Source organism: Astatotilapia calliptera, chromosome 19, assembly GCF_900246225.1.
Source record: "Astatotilapia calliptera chromosome 19, fAstCal1.2, whole genome shotgun sequence".
Taxonomy (NCBI): Eukaryota; Metazoa; Chordata; class Actinopteri; order Cichliformes; family Cichlidae; genus Astatotilapia; species Astatotilapia calliptera.
This window is the reverse complement of record NC_039320.1, coordinates 25,842,280-25,862,619: the sequence shown is the minus strand read 5'-3', so window position 1 is coordinate 25,862,619 and position 20,340 is coordinate 25,842,280. Positions and strand designations below refer to the sequence as shown.

The 20,340-nt window shown below is 43.4% G+C and overlaps 1 long non-coding RNA gene across 1 annotated transcript; it reads right to left on the bottom strand.

The window, feature by feature from the left end:
- Positions 1 to 1,542: 1,542 nt before the first annotated feature.
- LOC113012407 (uncharacterized) lies at positions 1,543 to 14,516 on the bottom strand. Its single transcript, XR_003270694.1, has 3 exons — positions 14,347 to 14,516; positions 11,302 to 11,514; positions 1,543 to 1,759 (listed from the first exon to the last, which is right to left on the bottom strand). It is a non-coding gene; the product is annotated as an uncharacterized LOC113012407 (long non-coding RNA).
- Between the last annotated feature and the right edge of the window lie 5,824 nt (positions 14,517 to 20,340).

Here is a 20,340-nt window from a genome sequence, read left to right as displayed (position 1 = left end):
AGCAGAGACCTGAAACAGGACCTGAAAGATGCATCTGGCCCTCAGGATGAAAGTGTCTGATTGGCAACAGCTTCATTTTGCAGCATGACAGTGATCCCAAACACACTTCCAATGCAGTAAAACCATAAGTAGATAGAAAAACACACAATTACAACACCATCAGTCATGGATTGGCCTCCACAGAGACTGGACCTTAACATTTTTGGAAGCAGTGTGGGGTCAAGAGCAGAACAAAAGACAGCCAACATCCAAAGAAGAGCTTTGAATGTCTTCAAGAAGCCTGGAGAACTATTCCTGAAGACTACCTAAAGAAATTACAAGAAAGCTGCCTAAGAGAGTTCAGACTATACTGAATAATAAAGGTGGTCATACCACACAGTGACTTTCAAGCTTAATAGAATTGTTCAAACTGTGTTTTTGCCTTATATACTGTATTTCCATTTATGCTTACACATTTTTCAATTAATCTCTTCACCCATTTCCCCAAATAAAGACACAAGGGATGGCTCATGACTTTTGCACAGCACTGTGTAATATTAGCATTAACCAAAGTCAACTTCATAAGTGTGTTACCTAAATCTGAAGTCAGCAATGCAAATACTCCAACAGTGAGGGCTGACTTTGACTGAATGAGGAGAAATATTGGATGCTATAGTAAACCGGGGGAAAAACATTTTTCGTCCTATTTTTTCATCTCGAAAGGTAAAAAATCCTACTAAAAGATGCCTGAAGGAGACTTTTTAAAGCATCCATCCATTTTCTTAACTGCTTGCCCAGCTTAGGTTTGCACTGGTGAGTGGGTAAGTGGGGGTGCTCAAGGCAGAAAGGCCCCAGCTGACGAAGCGGTTCAAACCAGGAATCTCCTTGCTGTTAGGTGACACTGCACCACTGTTCTGCTCTTTTCTCAAGCATATCTAACACTATGTGAAGGCTTGAGGTATTATTAGCAACAGGTTTGCACTGTGTTGTGAGTATGCAATTTACTCACTCTCTTTTTAAGGCACCGTTGTGTTGGATTGCACTGTTAGACCTCACAGTGCATTGCAGAGCAGTGTGTCATATAGCTGTTCAGTGGGAAATTATCTGTCACACAGTTTGAGTAAAAGCAAAATCAAAGAGCTTTCTATTTGCTGCATGGCTGTTGTTGAATTGCACAAGCTTCTATAGCTGCTCCCAGCTGTGTTCATCCATAAAATGACTGCATACATAGAAACATGCACATGCTGTGTATGTATCAATGTTACATTTTGTCCAATTTCTTCAAACCAAAATCCCAAACCATGTTAAATTTGTAATTACTGTAGTTCCAGATGTCAGATTACAGTAATTCTGTTGCAGCCACACTTTTTAAAACAATAGTAGACTAATAAGTGTTTTATGATTGAAGCTCACTGTAATGATGTTTTCTCAATGCTAGTGTTGTTGCTGAATGAAACAAAAAAAGTAATTTACCATTTCTTTCATCTATCAGATGAAGGCAGCCCAAATAATAAAAAAGAAAAGTCAGTGAAAATGAGTACAAAAGCCATTTAATCGCTCTCATCTTCCTCTTAATAACTGCAAATTTCCCCTTGGGCCCATGGGAGAGGGCCTCTCTGTGCCGCTGCCACCTTATCTGTCGCCTCCATATTTCAGCATGCTGAGCGGCTCCCTCAGTACCCAGCCCCCGGCCTCCTCTCATTGGGCCTGTGGGGAAGCTGGGCTCCTGGGCCCGCCATTGTTCTGGCCTGGGAGGAAAGTCCGGAGAGAGCCCTGAAAGCTGGAGTGTGGGAATATTAAAAAAGAAAGAAAGGGGGAAAAAAACTTTAGCCACTGCTTCATTAAGTGGCAGCCTTTCACAAGCAAACATATCAGAAACTGCCCCCTTTCAGAGGCAGTAATTAGCAATTTGGAAACCGTACCCCCTCAGGATATACTGTTTCAATTTAGTCAGCAGCTTTGGATTCTTAGGCACTTAATATTCATTGTTTCTGCCTTCTTCCCAATTTCTCAACGTACATTGTCTAGTCTTTCACTGGTGATAAAGTGTTTTATCTGTCGTGTAATTCTTCTTTTGAATGAGCTCTCTGCAAGAGAAGTTAATATTTAGAAATAATTTTCTAAGGGATTTGCAGAGAATGTGAGGGATGCGATAGCAAAGTGCTCTTCACAAAGTGCCAAAGTGAATATCATATGGAGTTTGGAAGCTTCATTCAGTAAGTGTTGCAATAAATAATTGGACGAGGAAAGTTCCTGCAATTTCTTCTGATGAAGTTACATCTTTATGCATCAACGTACGTGTTTGTGAAAACAAAAAAAATAAAGAAGCTCGCTACATCGGAAGCTCAACATGGACTCTGCGAGGAACAATGTGACACTAAAAGTACAGAATTATGAGCTGTTATTATTAATAAACTGCTCTGTGTTTGTATCAACCCTCTGCAAAGATTTAATAGCTAATGTTTTTGCAAACTGCTTATTAAGCCAAACCGCACATCACACCTCAGGGGTAGCAGACTGACACTTATCTTTGTCTCCGTGGAGCCTTTGTTTCAAAATGTTACCACTTCCATTCATTTTCAATCAGCATTGTCTAATAGAAATAATTGATTTTTTTTTTTTTGCCTCTTCTTGGCAAATGAAAAACGCTTGTGATTAAACACTTTGTCTCCAAATCTAAATTCCAAGATCGCCATCAACACTTGAGAAAAATAGGCAACTCATTAAAGCAAAAAAAAAAAAAGAAGAAGAAGAAAGAAGTAGCTAAGATGTGAAAAGAGGAGACAGGGAATGAAATAATGAATGGAGTCCGAGCGAGCTATCTTTCCCAGGCAGAGCGTCACTAGGGATGCAAACTCTCAGCCACCAGAAATGAGCTACCTATCTGTGAAAAGAGTGACTGCTCCATCCTATTTGATTTGGCTCTCCTATCATCTCTTAAGAAGATGTCAGCCTTGCTTCTTCTATTGCTCTGAGCCTTTATCAACCCGGAGACGATTTCCCGGGGAGAAAAAAAAGAAAGAAAAAAAGAAAGAGGGGAAGAGTAAGTAGGGGGAGAGACACATTTCAGTGCCTTTCAGGGAGCAACACTAAAGAATAAGTGTTATGCGATAAAAAGGGGGTTGTTAAATAGATCTGTCTATTTGTATGGTAATAATGATCGCTTAAAGACTCGAGTCTGCGTGACTTGTAGAACAAGGAAACAAATCTGTATTCAGGTATTGTGTTAACATGACTCTCCCAACGACCTTGTGAAACTTTCATACAGTAAAAAATGAGTTGGATTTGAGTTTTTTCCCCTTCTGTTTGTATCATTCTTTTCTCTGTCCTTTTAGAGAAGGGGAAGGGTTACAGAGCTGAGCGCCAGCTCTTTACATTTTAAATCCTCTTTGTCAGAGCCGTTTTAGACCGATCTGGGAACGATTTGAAGAGTTCTCTGACAGATCTGTCTCTCTTTAAAAAACTAATCTTACGAGGGTGTCTGTTAATATGTTTCGATTATTGTTATGTGGCATCTTTTTCATCGCTCAAAAATATTTAACTGCAAGTAAAAGAAGACTTAAGTTACAGATGAGGACAGATGTATTGCTTCCACTATGATTTTTTTTTTTTGTCAAAAGCAATGAAGCAAAGGATTTTCAACATTTCTATATATACTAATTTTTATTTTTTAAAAAGAATAAATTAATTTAATCTAAACAAAATAACAGAATTATTCCAGAAAAAAAAAATACCATGGTCAAAATTATTAGCCCCCTGAAAAACTGATCTTTTAACTGCTTTAACTTTGTAATCCTCTAATCTTGGAAAATTAAGTTGAAACTCAGGTTACATTCGAATTTACGCACATTATAAAGACTTCAGCAATGGTTTGAGCTATCACTCAAGAAAGCATAGTGCCAAAAACAAAAATGAGTTTAGACTTGAGAAAAAAAATTACTGACGTTCACAAAGCAGGAGATGTTTATACAAAGTCATGACAGCATTTTCAAGGGTCAAGAGCTGAAGCCAGAAGCATTACTAAGAAATTCAAAGAGAGCCACATAGTAAAGAAAAAACCTGGCAAAGGTAAGAAGTCTGGAAAAAATACTATGAGATGTGTCTACAGACCCCAGAAAAACTGTCAAGACACGAGTGAACGACTTTTGAAAGTCGGGAATTGCAGAATTCTTCTGCAGAAGCGACACTTTTAAGCCACACTAAAATATGCTGAGGACAACCTGCAGAAACATTATGGATACTGGAAGCTCGATTTGGAGAAATAAGGGAGAGGCCTACAGCACGAAGGTTAAGCATCCCCACTGTGAAACACAGGGGAGGGAGTATTATACTGTGGGGATGCTTCGGAGTGTTTCTGGAGGGGAATCTCATCAGGGTGGAAGGAATCATGAATAAATGTGAAGATTTAGTCTGATCTTCCAACATGATGACAACCTAAAAACATACGTCGCTCCAGCTGAAGAACTACTTCCAGAAGTCCTAAGTGAATGTGACTTACCAACCTGCTAACTCTTCATTCTGTCTTTAAGTGCTTTCTGTCATACACACCATAGTGGATGCACTGGGGGCAATTAGGTGTTCAGGCTCCATTTTCACTTTATAAAAGATTCTTGTGGGTGTGGCCACTTTAACTTTCAGGTGGAAGTTAAGGCAGGTGGCTGTAGCCAATAGCTGTCTCCTTGGCTTCACATCCATTAAGTGGAGTCACTGAACTGGACCCATCACCCATTTTTACGACACCGCTGCCTTTTGAGTATTTTTAATGCAATTATCAAGCCAATAATGTTGCAGTTAGATGCGCCAACAGTTTGTGGTACAGTTTTGGTAAGTGAACATCTAGTAACTTGTTTGTTTCACTGATTTATTTAGCACTAATTGGCAGGTATCCATGTCCATGTAATACACTCTAAATGCAGCTTGCTAACAACTCTTTCTAGCATTCGCTTGTAAATTAACAGCCACTCCAAATATGCTACATTCTGGCTCCATAAACAATAAATGGGTGACAGCACCGTTGTAGACCATCTGTAAGTGAATGTAATTTAATTATTAGAGCATAAACATTGTATACACTGTAAAACATTGCACATTTAAATTTTGCCTACCTTCTAGACTGGTTATAAACTCCCCAACATAAGCCTAGTTTAACCACATTGAAAGCACAGTGCAGAGGGCTGAATGTAAACGGTCTCTCATTAAGATTCAATGGCTCCAGTTTTCAATCCTCAAATGACATATGCCGTTAACAACACTATCTAAAAAGCTGGCCCACAAACCTCAGGAGCACAGTTTTGTTGACAAGCAAATCAAACACTCACAGTGTTTGTTGTGCTGCGTATCTGGAGACCCGTTTGTACATTGTCTGAACTGCATCAGTGCCACAGGTAGCCATGTCAGTCTGCTTTACATGTTTGACATTTCAATTTAGCAGGTGAGCAGGTGAAGCTGAGCCAATAAGTTGATCTTTTTTCACCTCCCGGGAAGGGATGAGGGAAATATTGAGCTCTTCTGATTTGTCTATTACAGACGCATTAGTAGAAATAATTAAAACTGGCAGTTCTGAAGATAAATCTAAACTTTCCTGAAGACTTTAACATTTCACTGATGCCATTTCTGTAAAAACAAAACAAAAAGACAATTCCGCTGATAGCCTTTTTACATGCTTAAGTATGCTTATATATATTATATAAGTGTGTCTGGTCAATTTCATATCAGTAAAACAAAAAAGCTAACACTACTATAAGCTAAATAAGGAGGTAACTGACTTATATTGTGAAAATAAAAAGTGCAATTTCTTTACTCATTTGCTTCTAATAAACCTCTTCATTTTTAATAAAAATTACAAACAAGACAATAAAATGTAACTGGGATGCACGTGCACTATTTAAGGGTTATAGAAAGAAGCCTTGAATTTCACACCAATTTACAAAATCACAACTGTGGGCCTTTTTGTGCTCATCCCTCACAAATGTATTGCTCTCCACGACGCCTGCCGCTGAACAGAGGAGTAAGAGAAGGAGGATTACTCAGACTACATGAAGCTCTCCAGGTCCAGTGCGGAAAGCACTAGCAGTGGATTGATTAGCCCATGCAGTTCGGCTGATTAATCAGGGCCTGTTAAGTGGAAACGAGCACCATTTATGGCTGATTATCTTCCCAGAAGGCAAAACCTTAAGGTGCAAACCACAGTGGAACTTTTTAACCTCCATTTAAGCCTTTAAGAATTTCTCTTTATTTCAGTAATCATAATCCTTGTTACATGCCTGGTTTCATTTAATTTCACATTTTTTGTGTGTGAATATAATACAGCTAGTCAAACTTTTCCCCCCAGCTCCACAGGATACACAAGAGAAGCAACTTTTTTTCTTCCCTTCGTCACTTTAGTCCAAGAAAACTGAAGCTGTTCTGTATTTAATGTAATGTCACTGAGACGCAAAAGACTGAACAAGACTGCAGCTTAAAAACAACTAAAATGTTTACATATTTAAAGTCCAATTTATTTAGGTGAATGTAGCAAATAAGTAATATGTTTGCACAATATTTTTATTGTATTTCCTCTTTTCTGTTGCATTAAAAGGTAACTGTATTACTGATTTTGCAGCGGCCTTCTACATTGTGTGAAAACACCAAAGTTTCATCGTGTGCTCCAGCACAAACTGAAACACTTTAACTACTGCAGGCTGTGCTTCAGTAACAGTGAATGAACGACTTTATGTAAAGTGTCTATGACCTTTTACATTCAAGTGAGCTTGATATTATAGTAATGCTGACACTTCCAAATTGGAAAGTGAACACCTATCACCCAGAGGACAGTTGCAATCACCCTTTTCATCTTCTACAGTTCATTCTCAATGGAGCTAGACCACAGCATGTGACGCAGAACTTCCTACTCCCTCGCTATTGTAAGGTTTTCTAATGCAAACTGCATTAACGTGGGTGTTTCAGTCAAACATATCTGTGCTGCACCACAAGGAACATTTTCCCAGAGGTTTTTCTTCATAAACGCTGCAAAAGGACAAATGTGGCGGTGGCAGCATGCTCGTCTCAGAAGCCGAACCTTTAACGCTCGCGCCACACATCATGCTTCTGTCCAGGCTTGCAGCCCAGAGTGGCCTTCCCCAGCCTGGTCACCCGTTTCCATTTATCTGCTGGGATAACTATAAAAATCTGTCAGGAGGCAGGGTGGGTTTTTTCGCTCGGCTCAGCTCAGCCCGGCTGGCAGATTGAGAGCCCCCTGTAATGCACAAGTCTGTTTTTATTATTCTTGCTGAGGGAACACTATTTCATCAAGTGCATGATTCCACAGAAGAGAGGAGATAGCCCCGGCCCGGCTATATTTCTTCCAATCAAACATTCCAAGGGGAAAAATGAGTGGGTGCCATCAAATCCCAGAATAATGCTGCCAGATTTTATGTAAAAAGAAGGACTGATGGACAAATACAGGAAGGCAAGACAAGTTTAATGACGTGTGTTCAGGAGCTGAGATTGGAAAACTGACAGAGAAAAGCAGCCTCTTTGCTGGAATATAAATTGTTGTGTGCTGTAAAAAGGCTTTTATCTGGAGTGAATATGGGACGTAATACACAGGTCAGGGTTAAGTCATTTTCTCCGGCAAGTTAAGCGAATAATGAAGGCGAGCCCGCGCGGAGAGGAGCACTGCTACTGCCAGTTTGTCTTCATTTATTATGCCAAATCTCATGATTTTGGCGTTGGCGCGGTGAGTGCTCTGGCGCGCACCGGTGGACGACATATCGCTTAATTTACACAAGGTAATGAAAGCTGGGAATGGGAGGACAAAACAATTTACCTGCTGACACGGGAAGAAGTGATTTGCGAACATGGGGAGGGGGGGGGGGTGAGCAAAAGAGCAGGCAGAGGGCCAGGGCCAAGGGGTGGTAGGGGAGCGCAGATAGGGGACGATGGAAAAGCTGGAGGGGCGGGCGTGAAGAGTAAAAGGAGCGGAGTGTGTGGCGGGGGGGCAGGAAACCGTCAGGCAAGTCGGGGGTCGGCGCCTGCTCGTCAGCTGATGATGATGATGCTGGCTTCGACGGGCGACGGTAAACTCTCCCACTTGGTCTCTCCCTCCCCCAGCATAACCGCCACAAAAATAGACGCAATCAGGGAGCGAAATTGACCTCAAATCTGGAGGGTCTGTGCTGACAAGGCCCTTGTTTTACTCCTCCTTTCTCCCCAATTGTAATCACTTATCAGAGAGCCACTTGTGAGGCAGGGACAGGGGGCTTCAGCGTCACTCTGGAGCTGCAACAGGTATCGTCACTCAAAGACCAAATTTCTGATGTCTGTCACTGAATTTGCAGACTAGACTTTGGCTAATTTATGTTTTCTTTTTATAAAGCATGTAAACGCAAAGCTCCTTAATTTAAAAACAAGAAAATTAAGAGAGGCTTACCTGCTCTGTAAAAACATAACCAATCAGCAATATTTACTCTCTATATAAATACTGCATATTATCCTTGGTGAAGTTACCACGGTTACGGTTCCTACACAATTACAGCCAACAGCGGCCTTAAAAGCGGACAACTGGCCACACATCTGATGGCCTTTCACACAAACACAAGAGACTGGACTAGACTCCCTGACAATATGGCTGGAGCAGCACTGTAATTTTCCAATCACTAGCCCTTCAGGCCAGGCCACTCCTTAGGGCAGTAAGATCAGATGAGCTTGAGCATTTTCTTTTGTAAGAGGCCAAACTCTATTTGTCTGCTCACAGGAACAAAAACAATCAGGGGAGCAGAGAGAGAGAGAGACCGGCTTTTTAGTCTCTCTGGAGATGGGCCAAAGACAGAGCAAGAGGAGGAAGAGGAGGGGGGACAGAGGCACATAGGGGGGAGGGACAGTGGGGTGACAGAGATAACTGAGTCCCCCCCCCCCAACCCTGCCCGCTGTGGGTGGTTGGCTCTGGTGATGATGAACGGGGACGCGGCTCAGCACCAGGTCCCTGCTGTCAAGGCTCTCCGCAGGACGAGACAGAGAGAGGAAGTGTCACTCTCGGCGGGCCTGCTGGGCCAACCTGGACTCTGCTGAGTCCTGCTGCTCGAGTCTTCACAACAAATCAAACACCATAACACCCACCCCCTCCCCACACACACACACACACACACACACACACACACACACACACACACACACAAATCAGCTTCCGCCTCTGTCTGTAAAAATGTGTTAGAAACCACAGTCAGACTGTTCAGCGTCTATCTGAACATCCTCCTCTTATCCCCAATATGCATGCTGATATTTAGCAATCTTGAGCTTGAAGGAGAAGCCAGTCTTTGGGGCTGTGGTTGTAAGGGGGCCCCACTCTGTCCTCCACCCTCCCCCCTGGTGGCAGGCTCTCTCTCCACAGGCTTATTTCCCCTCACAATGAGAGGTGACAGTGAACAGTGGAACTCGTCAGTGTGAATAACACACAGTCACGGTTGGTGACACCCTCTGGTGGAGCACAACACACACACACACAGCCGCACAGTGACGCACACACCGAGGCTCAAGGGCCCGGTGGCAGGCGCGCTGTCAACCTCAGTGCGCTGCCTTCCATTACAGCTTAACTGGGGACAAATTGAGCAATCTGATGGGTTAAATTTGACACGTCTGACCTGTGTTTGTTGTACAGTACAGTCACTTTCAATAGTTTCCAGGGGTGAGAACAGCGAGTCACATGACTTATAGAAGATCCTAATGAACGTAATCAGCACATAGCATGCAACTGACGGCACAAATATGCCGTACCGTCGGGTCATTGTTGGTCGCGTGTCCGTCACTGATGCGCTGTACACTTAAGCCTTGCAGTGTCCTTCAGTGGCACCTTATAATAAGAGCAGCCCATAACACAACCAGTGGTCAGGCTTAATTTACCCACTTTCTCTGTCCACTGCCCCATCAGCATATAGTATCACATAACTGCTAATGGGCTAATGGGGGAAGAAGGGAGGGGGCGAGAATGAGGGGAAGACAGTGATAGGGAAATGGAGCTCAGGTTCATCCAAACATTTAATAACTTATCCAATCTGGAGTGTTCACCTCTTAGGTAGGCTAATTACATCATTTAACAAGCCCGGGCGAGTGGGCCAGCGTGGACGTTCCGTCTTACAATGTCATCACATAATTATGACTTATGCCGACGAGGCCTAGCAAGCTGGATGAAGTCAGCTTGCCATAAATTTTAATGATCACTTAGACAATACGAATGTTTGCAGGGCTTCCGCAGATTAGCAGGGAAATATGGACGCCATCAGAAGGTGCAAAAGTTGAAGTGTAGGAAATGTAGGAGGGGGAAAAAAAGAGGAGACGTACACAAAGTAAAAAGTAAAAAGTGTGTGTGTGAGAGAGAGAGAGACACCTTTGGGAACAGCGAGTTTAGACTGGGCTGACACAGTTGCTTGATTGTGTGAGATCAGGTTCTGTGGTCACTGGGGCTGCTAGGAGGCCGACGTCAGGCCTGTCAGAGGGCTAAACACCCGAGTATAGTCTGTTTCAATGGAAAAACAGCAGCTGACACTCAACGCTCGCGGGCCAACTGCTGACCTCATTCTAAGAATAAAACGTGGACGGAGAGGAAGAAAGCCTGACACATCTAATACGGAAAGTTGATGCTTTATTTCTCCATGCAGCAGAAGTTTCTAATAACTTCCAGAAGCTGAGGGGGGAAAAATAAAAAAGGCCATAATGTTGGAAAAATAGATGGCCCATAATGAAAAGGGCTGAGTTTCTTTTTTTTTTTAATAGCTGTAAAATGGCTAATTAGCCCTCTATGATTGATCTTTGTGGGCACACGCATTGGGAGGTTTGAGTCTCCTGGGCTTTAATAGCTTTCTGGTAAAATAATTTTACATTTCTGGTGTAATTAAGGAAAGTTCTGTGACCTCAGTGACCTCTGAGTTTGGTAAGCAGGAGTATTTTTAGAAGACAGCTTTGGTTCCATTAATATTATATCAATAAAAATGGTCTCTGTATTAAAAAAAAAAAAAGACAAAAAAGTAGCTTAGCATGAAAATTATGAGTGTAAACGTACACCGGTGAGTACGGAGTATTGATTTCAAGATGCATGTGACCTAACAATATTCTGCTCTTATGAAAAAAGGAGAAAGAAGAGCAGGTCAAAGAGAAGCTGATCTCCTTGGCACTTAATATTAATGTCTGTTTTGTGGCTATCCTGTTTCTGGAGGACCCAGCTTCTGCAGTGGAGCGATTGAATGACAGAGATTACCTATGTGGAAATCCCCATGAGACAGCTGATTCATAATGCAGGACACCACAAAAAACAAACAAAAAAAACAAACAAACATGTTTTTGTTTACCCACAGGTACAGGTTTGATCAAGGTTTCAGTTTCTTGTTTTTCCCTCCTTCAGAAACCTGGTTCACTAGACTGAAATGGATTGTGGAGAAAGTCATGGGTCAGGAGGTCTCAACCTAGAGTCGATTGTGGCGTCTGGCACCCATAAGGCACCTGTTCCTTCTCGACCGAGGCGGGGGGTCAGCCGCATCATATTCATCCCATTCAGTCTGCGTTGTCCTAGAGGGGATATAACATGAAGACATAATCTCACACCACCATTTCATTCCTTCAGCAGCATTATATTAGATTGAAACTTCCCTGCACACTTTCCTGGGGCTGTCAAATGAGCTGTCAGTCATGTGTCAGACCCAGCCCCTGCTCATCTGCTCTAATACATCACACAGCCTTTTATATGTATCAGTATGAGCGGGACTCTCTACACAAACGCCAGCAGCTCCTCTGAGACGTACAGTGATTGATAACATTTCCCCAGCTCTTCGCACTTCTGCCCATTTGTATAGTTGGTTGGAGTAGGGCCCTTGGTGTCCACTGACATGTACAGTGCCCATCATCGCCCCACGGAGAACATGACATCAGCCTTGGAAACACATCAGCTCGCTCTGATACATGCCAGGAATGAGCGGCTTTCCATTCATAAAGTGCAGCGTGACAGCCACTGACAAATGACCTGTAACAGATTCTGATATTTGTATTTTCAGGACAATAAAAGCAGGATTAAATCAACCATTTAACCCCCCCATTATCATAGCTGATAAATGTTTATCACTATATTAGCACGTAACTAAAGTTTATTGCCTCAGATACTGTCAGCTGCTGACTCTAGCTTGAGATTGCCGAGGGGAATCCTGAGCCTGTTTTTTGTATACACTCATATTGGCATCCTGGCCGAGCTAATGGCCACTTGGCACATAGACAGCTATCCATCCCAACCCCGGCTTCACTAATCCAATTGAGGCAACCTGCCTGGCATGAGCGAGACTCATCTGTCTTTACTGTTCATTAATGGGGGCTCCTCCTCGAGCTCAGAGCCCATTCACATTCCTTCGGATCTGCTCGAAACCAAACCCTCTCGCTAAAACAAAAGATATGTGCTGGAGATTCAGCAGGGAGGGGATGGGGGGACAGATCCATAATCACTTATGAGATCCATAATCGCTGCTGTGTGGGGTAAAGTAGCAGGAAACATTAAACCTCCCGAAGGGATGAGTGTCACTTTTTTTCCCCCAGGCATTATAACCCCCCCCCCCCCACCCCCCCAAAAAAAACCCCACTTTTCTCTACAGGTGTGCAATCAGCTGAATGTTATGACAGCCATGCCACATTTCTATTGTTTTCTAAAGCCGGTCTCACTTAGTCCTGTCCCGAATAAAAAGCCTTCTTGAGACTTTTTTTTTCCTGTGCTTGAGCTTCATGTCTAGCGGTGGACTGATGATAATGTTTCTAATCTTGTTACATTGCACACAGAATTGTCTTCCATGTTAATGATAGGCCAGCGTCCCGTCTCCTGTTCCGCTGCGATGCTTACTTTCAATTTGTGTACTGTCATCTCCCTGCCACGCAGTTGAAATTGATGCACTCTCTTCCTTTTAATTAAATCAAAAACAGTTGGGGGGCCCATGCAGGTGGGAGGACCTGCTCCCATATGCAAGCCATCACAGCGACCGAACTCCAGGACAAATTAGGGTTGCTCCTCTTTACCTGTTTTCACGTGACCAGCAAAAGTATTTCTTACATTATAATCCAACTTAATGAGCTATAATTCTGCATTTTATCAGGAAAACAATTCCATTCTGGATTCCGCTGCAGTCTAACTTTCCTATACTGATTCCAGTGAAAATGGATGTGTTTCTTTTCTTAGAAAATAAATAAATAACAATCCCAGGAATCTTTCTCAGGTAGGTTTTGCCCTAAGGCACAACTCAAGCCAAAGCTTAAGAAATGAGAGCGTAAAATTCCCACACATTAGAAGACAGATAATTGGATTTCCTGTGTCCTGTACGGTGGGCAGTGTGGTTCCTGCAGCTGTGACATTATCAAGGTAACATAACCTGAAGGCTGTGGTGCAGCAGCACCAGGCCCCGCAAGGCCTGTCCTCCAGTTCCACATCACTGCCTGCTTGGCTATTCATCCTGTGGACCCTGCAAATGAAATTACGGGAGGAAGAGCAAAGGACATTCTTTGGGAATTAATCCCATTTATGCCTAAACCCACTTCAGATTTTTATAGTGAGGCCTTCTTTAGATGTAAGGTGCATTTACAATTAGACAAGGCCTTAGGAGGATTGAAAAATACTGTGTGCGTTTGTTTGTTTAGGCAGGTAATTTGTAGATACAGACTGAATACAAGGTGGCTCAGAGAATCATAAATTACACATTAAAACTGGGTGTGTAAGAAAAAAAAGAGTTACACATTTTACATATTATAGACTCAGCATCAGGCATCTATGAGTCACTCAGTAAGTGTGTAAGTGCTGCATTAATATAATTATATTTTGGATCATAATAAACAGCAACCAGAGGTATAAATGGAAATTTAAAGATGAATTATAAATGTAAATACTTCTACACAGCAAACGAAGATTTGGCATGCATGTATATAACCTATTATAAAAAATGTAAGATTTCACAAAATAAAAACACACATTATAATCCCCATTTACCACCAACCCAAGTTGTTTTCTGTGTTTACAAAAAAGAAAACTTTGAGATATTTTATAATTTAATACTCTAACTGGATAAGTTTACTGGTAGCTAGTAGTCCGTTTAATAATATAAACGGGGAGGGGGAATAATTCAGAGAAACCTAAATCTGAACTTACAAACCCAATCCTCGTTAACATTAAACTAAAGGTGGGGAAGAAGAAGACACAGGCATAGTGAGGGGAATGTGTGGCGTGTTCTGGAGGTTTAATGACTTAAAAATAATAATAATGGCCTCGGTTTACGTTGAAGGTTTCTGCGCGCCAATCAAGAAAATGTTTCACTGTCAGCTGTGCGACAGGCCGCTTTTTAATTACTTACTTAAATAAAAGCTTTGTTTCCTTCTTACCTCACAGACACAAGCACAAACCGCATTCTTTTCTGGTATATTCTGCTTTCCATCTCTTTCTTAACAACACAACCAGAAGAAGCGCCTGACATCAATTAGTCCTGTCCGTGTGCTCTCGCGACGCACTGCAGATAAACACTGCCCCCTAGTGACAACATGTGAGCACAGCCGCTCAAAACTGAGATTAATGTCAGAGTTTTGGGGGTAGAAACAGGACAACGATCTGCTCGGCAAAGCCTTCCTTTCAATGAAATTATCGGCGAAAAACACTGTATGTAATTAATTCAATAAAATCAAATGACTGACCTACACACTTAAATACACTGGACTTTTACATGCATTTAATATATCTAGAAATACAAAGCCGGACACACATGTGCACTCAGAGACACACAAACACTGTATGAGCATTAGTACAAGAGCTGGGCTGATTACATCTCCTTCACTGTCCTCATCAGGACCAGTGCAGATGACAGTCAGAGACGAGAGGCCTCAAACACACACAGCCACACACACATACTGTCAATACAATCTGCCTTATTCACGTCGCACACTCATATACTGTACTCCTAAAGACAAACACAAACAAACATGCAGAAACACACACACACACACAGTGACAGGCTCCTCAGGCTGCCTCAGAGCACCGGCAGGTCCCTGCCATTATCCCGTCCTCTACCCTAAACACGCAGTTTTAATTTCAAAGCTCTGATTAGCTGATGATTGCATGACAGCCGCCGACCAGGTTCCCTTTTCGCCCAGCTCCCAGACTGCAACTCAATCATGCCCAATTAGTGGGTCCCCAAACACTCTCTCTTATTAGAGGACTCATAATCGACTCATTGTGTCCTGATTTGGCAAATAAATCACTCTGGAGGCTGCTGACTACCCCACCACCACTCCTCCCCTTTTTCTCTCTCCCCCACTTCTCCCACTCTGTCTTTCACTGCCCACTCCCCTTCTTTTCCTTGTCCAAGGGTTCAGTGACAATGTTTTCAGGCACGCTTTTCATTGGAGCTAACAGTTTGAACAACGCCGGACTCCTTTTTTTTCCCTTTTTTTTTTTATTCCCCCTGAAGAATGAAGAATAATTTAGCAGCTAAGGCAAGGCAGGCAGCATGCGGGTGTCCTTGTCCTACAAGGTTAAGAATCCATTCCATCTGAGCAAGAAAGGAGTGAATTAAAATAAATGATGGCCAGATATTTACTGCGAGTTTGCAGATGAAGCCAAGATCCTCTGTTGGACCAGCAGGGCCTGGGTTGCCAGTGGCTCAGTGTAGCTCGTGCGACCTCTCTACACTCTCCCTGCTTAACTGGGGAATAACGCTCAATGTCACATTATTCCTAGCCTGCAACTGATATAATTATATATAGGAATATAAATAAATATGCCTATGAAAGTGTATGCTTGGGACATTGGGGCAATTTAGACAGAGGGGCATATATATGAAACTACTGGGTTGTGAAAAATAATTATAATCTAATTGAATGTGGGGAAAACGGAGCTTTGGAGACATGGACAAGGAGATTCTAGGGAGACCGGATAGGAAGTATAGAGATACTAATGTCCTTCAGCCTGGAGAACCAACCATCACAGGATTCCTTGGCTGAATTCTTTGCTCCATGCAGTTCCACGCAATAGAAATCCAACAGGGGAGCTTTACAGACTCAGCGGGTGGACCTGTTGGAGCCCAGAGGCTTGCAGAGCACTGGGAGGCCTGTGATGCTGCGTGTAAGCAGGAAACTGCATGACTGTGATGTAGTGGACTTATAGTCAGCATCTGAGAGAAGCTTTAGCAATGTCCCACTGTGACACGAACCCCCTTGTTCTGCTGCTCTCCTTTAACGAAATCAAACCAAGTCTTTTCACCTACATAGTCTCACCCGCCTCCATTCCACCAAGGGATATTTATTCTATGTGTGTGTGTGTTGAGTGGTCATTAGTCTCTGTTTACAGGAGAGAAATCCTGGCCAGCTGGCATGTGACGCGTGATGTGCCGCATTGTGGTCTACCACTGTGAGACCCCCGTGGCAGAGTCGTGGAGGCTCGGCAACCCCTTTCCCCAGGCGGGCCGCGGAGACCGCAGCGAGCCCTCGGCAGATGGAGCCTCCAGCGTTTCTCGTCTCTCATCCACAAGCAGCGAAGAGGTGGAGCAAACGCTGGAGGTGGGACTGGGCCTGGCCCCCATCCCAGATGCCAGGAGAAGGCCGAGACTCTGACGAAGCCCTGCTGGGAGGGTGCTGGGCCGGAACAGGTGCAGCCTCAGCCCCCTCTATCCCCCCTCTGTCAGCACCTCAGTGGTGGAGCCCACACTCGTTTCCTGTCCTCACTCCTTCTCATTCACACACTCGAAAGGTGTTGTAGGACTACATCCAGCCCCTCCCTCCACCCTGCAACAAATCCAGACACCGAAAAAAAAAAAATCATAACCAGACAGTTCAGCAATAAGACGACTTAAAATCTTGTCACCTTCTGTCTTCTCTTTCAGAGGAACTAAATTACAAAGTACCAAGTTCACAGGATAGCTGACCCTCAGGGGGCAGACTGCAGAGTCGTGTTGACTCAGGAGTTTTTCCTCTCCTGGCTATGATCAACTCTTCAGCTGACCTCGCCGTTGCCAGGGGGCCAACGCAACCGCTTTCCCATCAGCCACTGCTTTATCCCCAGCAGCTACAAGACAAAGAGGTTCTGCTTTGTACCTTCTGTAGCCGGCATCCTGCATGATAGGAAGAGTTTATGACTGGGGAGGCTGGGAAAGGGAGGGCGGATGGGGAGGCCCAACAGCCCACCTTGACCTGTCCCTGCTCAAAGAACCTCGGTGAACTTACTCCCATCGCCCCTAGCCCCCCTTCCCCACATCCACAATGACCTGGCCACTCCAACCATCCCTGAGTTATTATCATAATTCCCCGGAAAGGCACTGTAAGGCATCTGTGTTTTACAGAATGTTTTGTGTTTTATTGCCTTTAAGTCACTCGTAGGCCAGCAGAGAGGGCCCACAATGATAAGAAAACCAGTCATGTGAAAAATGAAGGACCTTGCCTACAGGTCTGAGAGGTGAGGAAGGGAAATAATAAAATACATGACAAATGTGGAGCCTGACTGTATTTCATGTTCAAACCCTTGTCCTGTCCTGCCTTTTCCAACCCGCAGCGGTTCCAAAACATATGAGGGGTAATAAGAAGGAAATAATAATAATAATAATAATAATAATAAATGAATTCAGCCGATCTCTTTGTAACGAAGAGAACAGAAGCTCAGTTTCGTTGTTTTTTCTTGGTTTAAAAAAAAAAAAGAAAAAGAAAAAAGAAAAGAGACCATCCTAGCCTTCTCACTCCCCCTCCCAGGTCTTTTGACAACACCATGGCAGCAAGATACCCAGGGGCATTCCAAGCTGCCACCATCCCAGCCATTTCATGTCCGAGCCCACCTGGGGTAAACAAAAGAAAAGAAAAGAAAAGAAATTGGTACTTCGAACGATAGAACATTAAGTAAAGAGCAAAAAAAAAAAAGTTCAGCCGTCAAACTTTAGGTCTTAAAAAATACCACTCTCATTGTCTCTTCTGTGAAGTAATTCCCCCCCCCCTCCTTTCCCCCCACGAACCCCCCCCCCCCCCCGCGGGCTTTTAAAGGTGCAGTATAACTAATGAAAAATAAAACATCTGTTTAATCTGGCCATTTCAAAGGCAAATCCCCCTTTTGATCAAAAAATGATATTGATCTGACTGCCTTAGTGGTGTGTTGAGGATCTCTCCTTTAAACTTGAAATATCATGGAGTCTTTGTTGCGAATCAATACCGAGGTTGCTTTTTGAGGTTTGATTCAAAGGGCACGAGCTCCATTTGAATATGCTTGCATTTGCATGTATTATTTCTGGCTTCAGAATTCAAATTGACCTTGCATATATTTTTTTTTCTTTGTTATAAATTAATGAGTAAAACATGGCTTAAAAGCGGGGCATATCTTTCTGTTCTTGCTTTTTTTTCCTTTTAAACTGATAATCGTCCTCTTGTGGCTGGTTCGCGGCACCTGACTGATGCAGAGCTGGGCAGGTCACTGATAGGGAACCTGTTACAGGCACGCGGCCCCTGGTGGAATGAACCGGACCTAATATTGCTCTGAGCTTTAGCGTGTCTGTCCTCACCCCTCACTCTGTGTCTGAGGGGCCCCGGCATCGGGCTGAAGCTATCTCTACATCTCCCCATTTTCTTTAATTACACCTCAGCATATTGGATTTGAACCATATGGAAGGGAGATATTGAGAACAGATAAGATGTATAAACTCCTGTCAGCACCTTAGCATATTAGGTAGAGCTGGAAGGATATTATCTCTAGTCTATCCTTCCAATTAGTGCCCAATATCAAAATACATCAAGACAAGCCAGTCAACAGGGGCGGAGGGAAAAAACATTACATAAACGGACCTTTCTACTTTTTCTTCTTCTTTTAAAATACTGTTAAGCTTTTATTACTTCCTCTCATGTGTTTTCTTTGCCACAAAATGAAAAGTCGGTTCCAATGAGGGACCCAATAAAGACAAAGATAAATAGCCTACTTAAACCCAAAATAATTCACTGTGCTCAGCTGGGCCATGCTTGCCTTAAGGTTTCACAAACATTGCTGCTTTATAAATAAAGTTTAAAGTGAGAAAACTTCTTTTTTTACCCCATAAATTCTGGAAACCCTTTCCTCCAAAGTGTTTCCCATCAAATCAAAAATCATTACTGAGGCATTTCCAGTGAAATATCGGATTACGGAAGCACACGTCGGAGCAGTGTGGATGTTTTTTTGCAGCGGTAATGGCTCCATTATTTTAATAGAAAAATGTCAAGGGAAAAATAAATTGCACCCTAAACCCATGTGAGGCCTGTATCATCTGATCTGATATACACATAATCAACATGGCCTCAGACTCGGCTCACCTCCCGGCGACACCGTTTTCATCCAAAAGCCACCACAAAGCTCTTAAAGAACACAATTGTCTTCCTCGCTGGAAATGATGCGTGCATTGCGCTTGTTTTGATGTGATTGAATCCACTGCACCCAGACAGTGAGAGGTCATCCTTAGCCTCGCTGCAGCATCAGGATATATACAGTATACACAGAGAGAGACATGGGGAGAATAAAGTAAGAGAGCAGCAGGATGAGGCAGTAGAGAGAGGTCACTTTGAGAAGCTGGATGCAAGCACATGCCAAACAGCAACTCTCTCTCTCCCTCTAATCCCCTCTCTGATCCACCGACGCCTGGGCCAATCATTTGAGGACGACCGCAACCCGTGATCACTGGGCCCTAATCTGAGTCCTCAGCCCGTCCGCGGTCCACCTCAGACAGCACCGGCTGGCTGCCAGCAGAGGAGTGGCAGGCTTAGCCTTCTCCAGAGAGACAGCTAGAGGTTGTCTCTACATGGATGGGCACTTCGCAGCTCGGCAGGGGCGGGAGGAAGGGGCACCGTAGCAGCTGCTCAGGGCATATGGGCAGAATTCATTAAGTCTGGCTAAATAAGCCAATTGTGGAGGCGGTAAAAAAGTGTGCATTTGTATATCTGATAGACAAAAAAGAGAGAGAGAGAAAGCACTCACAGAATTTGAGGGCCCCACTTAAAAATTCTGCCACACACAAATATTCTGAGCACAAATATCCCGCGTGATAGCCTCGTCCTGAGGTATTACTCCTGATGAAGTTGATTCAAGGCCCACCAAACGAAAAAGAATCTGGATCTATTTGTGATGGGCAGTGATTGAGCTGTTGGATGCGTAGATTGTGTGCCCTTGAGGACTTTTCTGTGCATCTCCAAATGTCACGAGACCGCTCTCTGCCTCAGAAATAAACCTAATCACAATCTGTAAATGTTACAGCCGTTTCCCTAATAGACCCGGCCTGACTTTGGAGGTCTGCATTTATATTCGCACACATGAACCAAAGGCAAAACTGAATGCTGATACACATGATCGCCACATGTTGAAGCCCCACGTTACGCCAACTGTGATCCCAT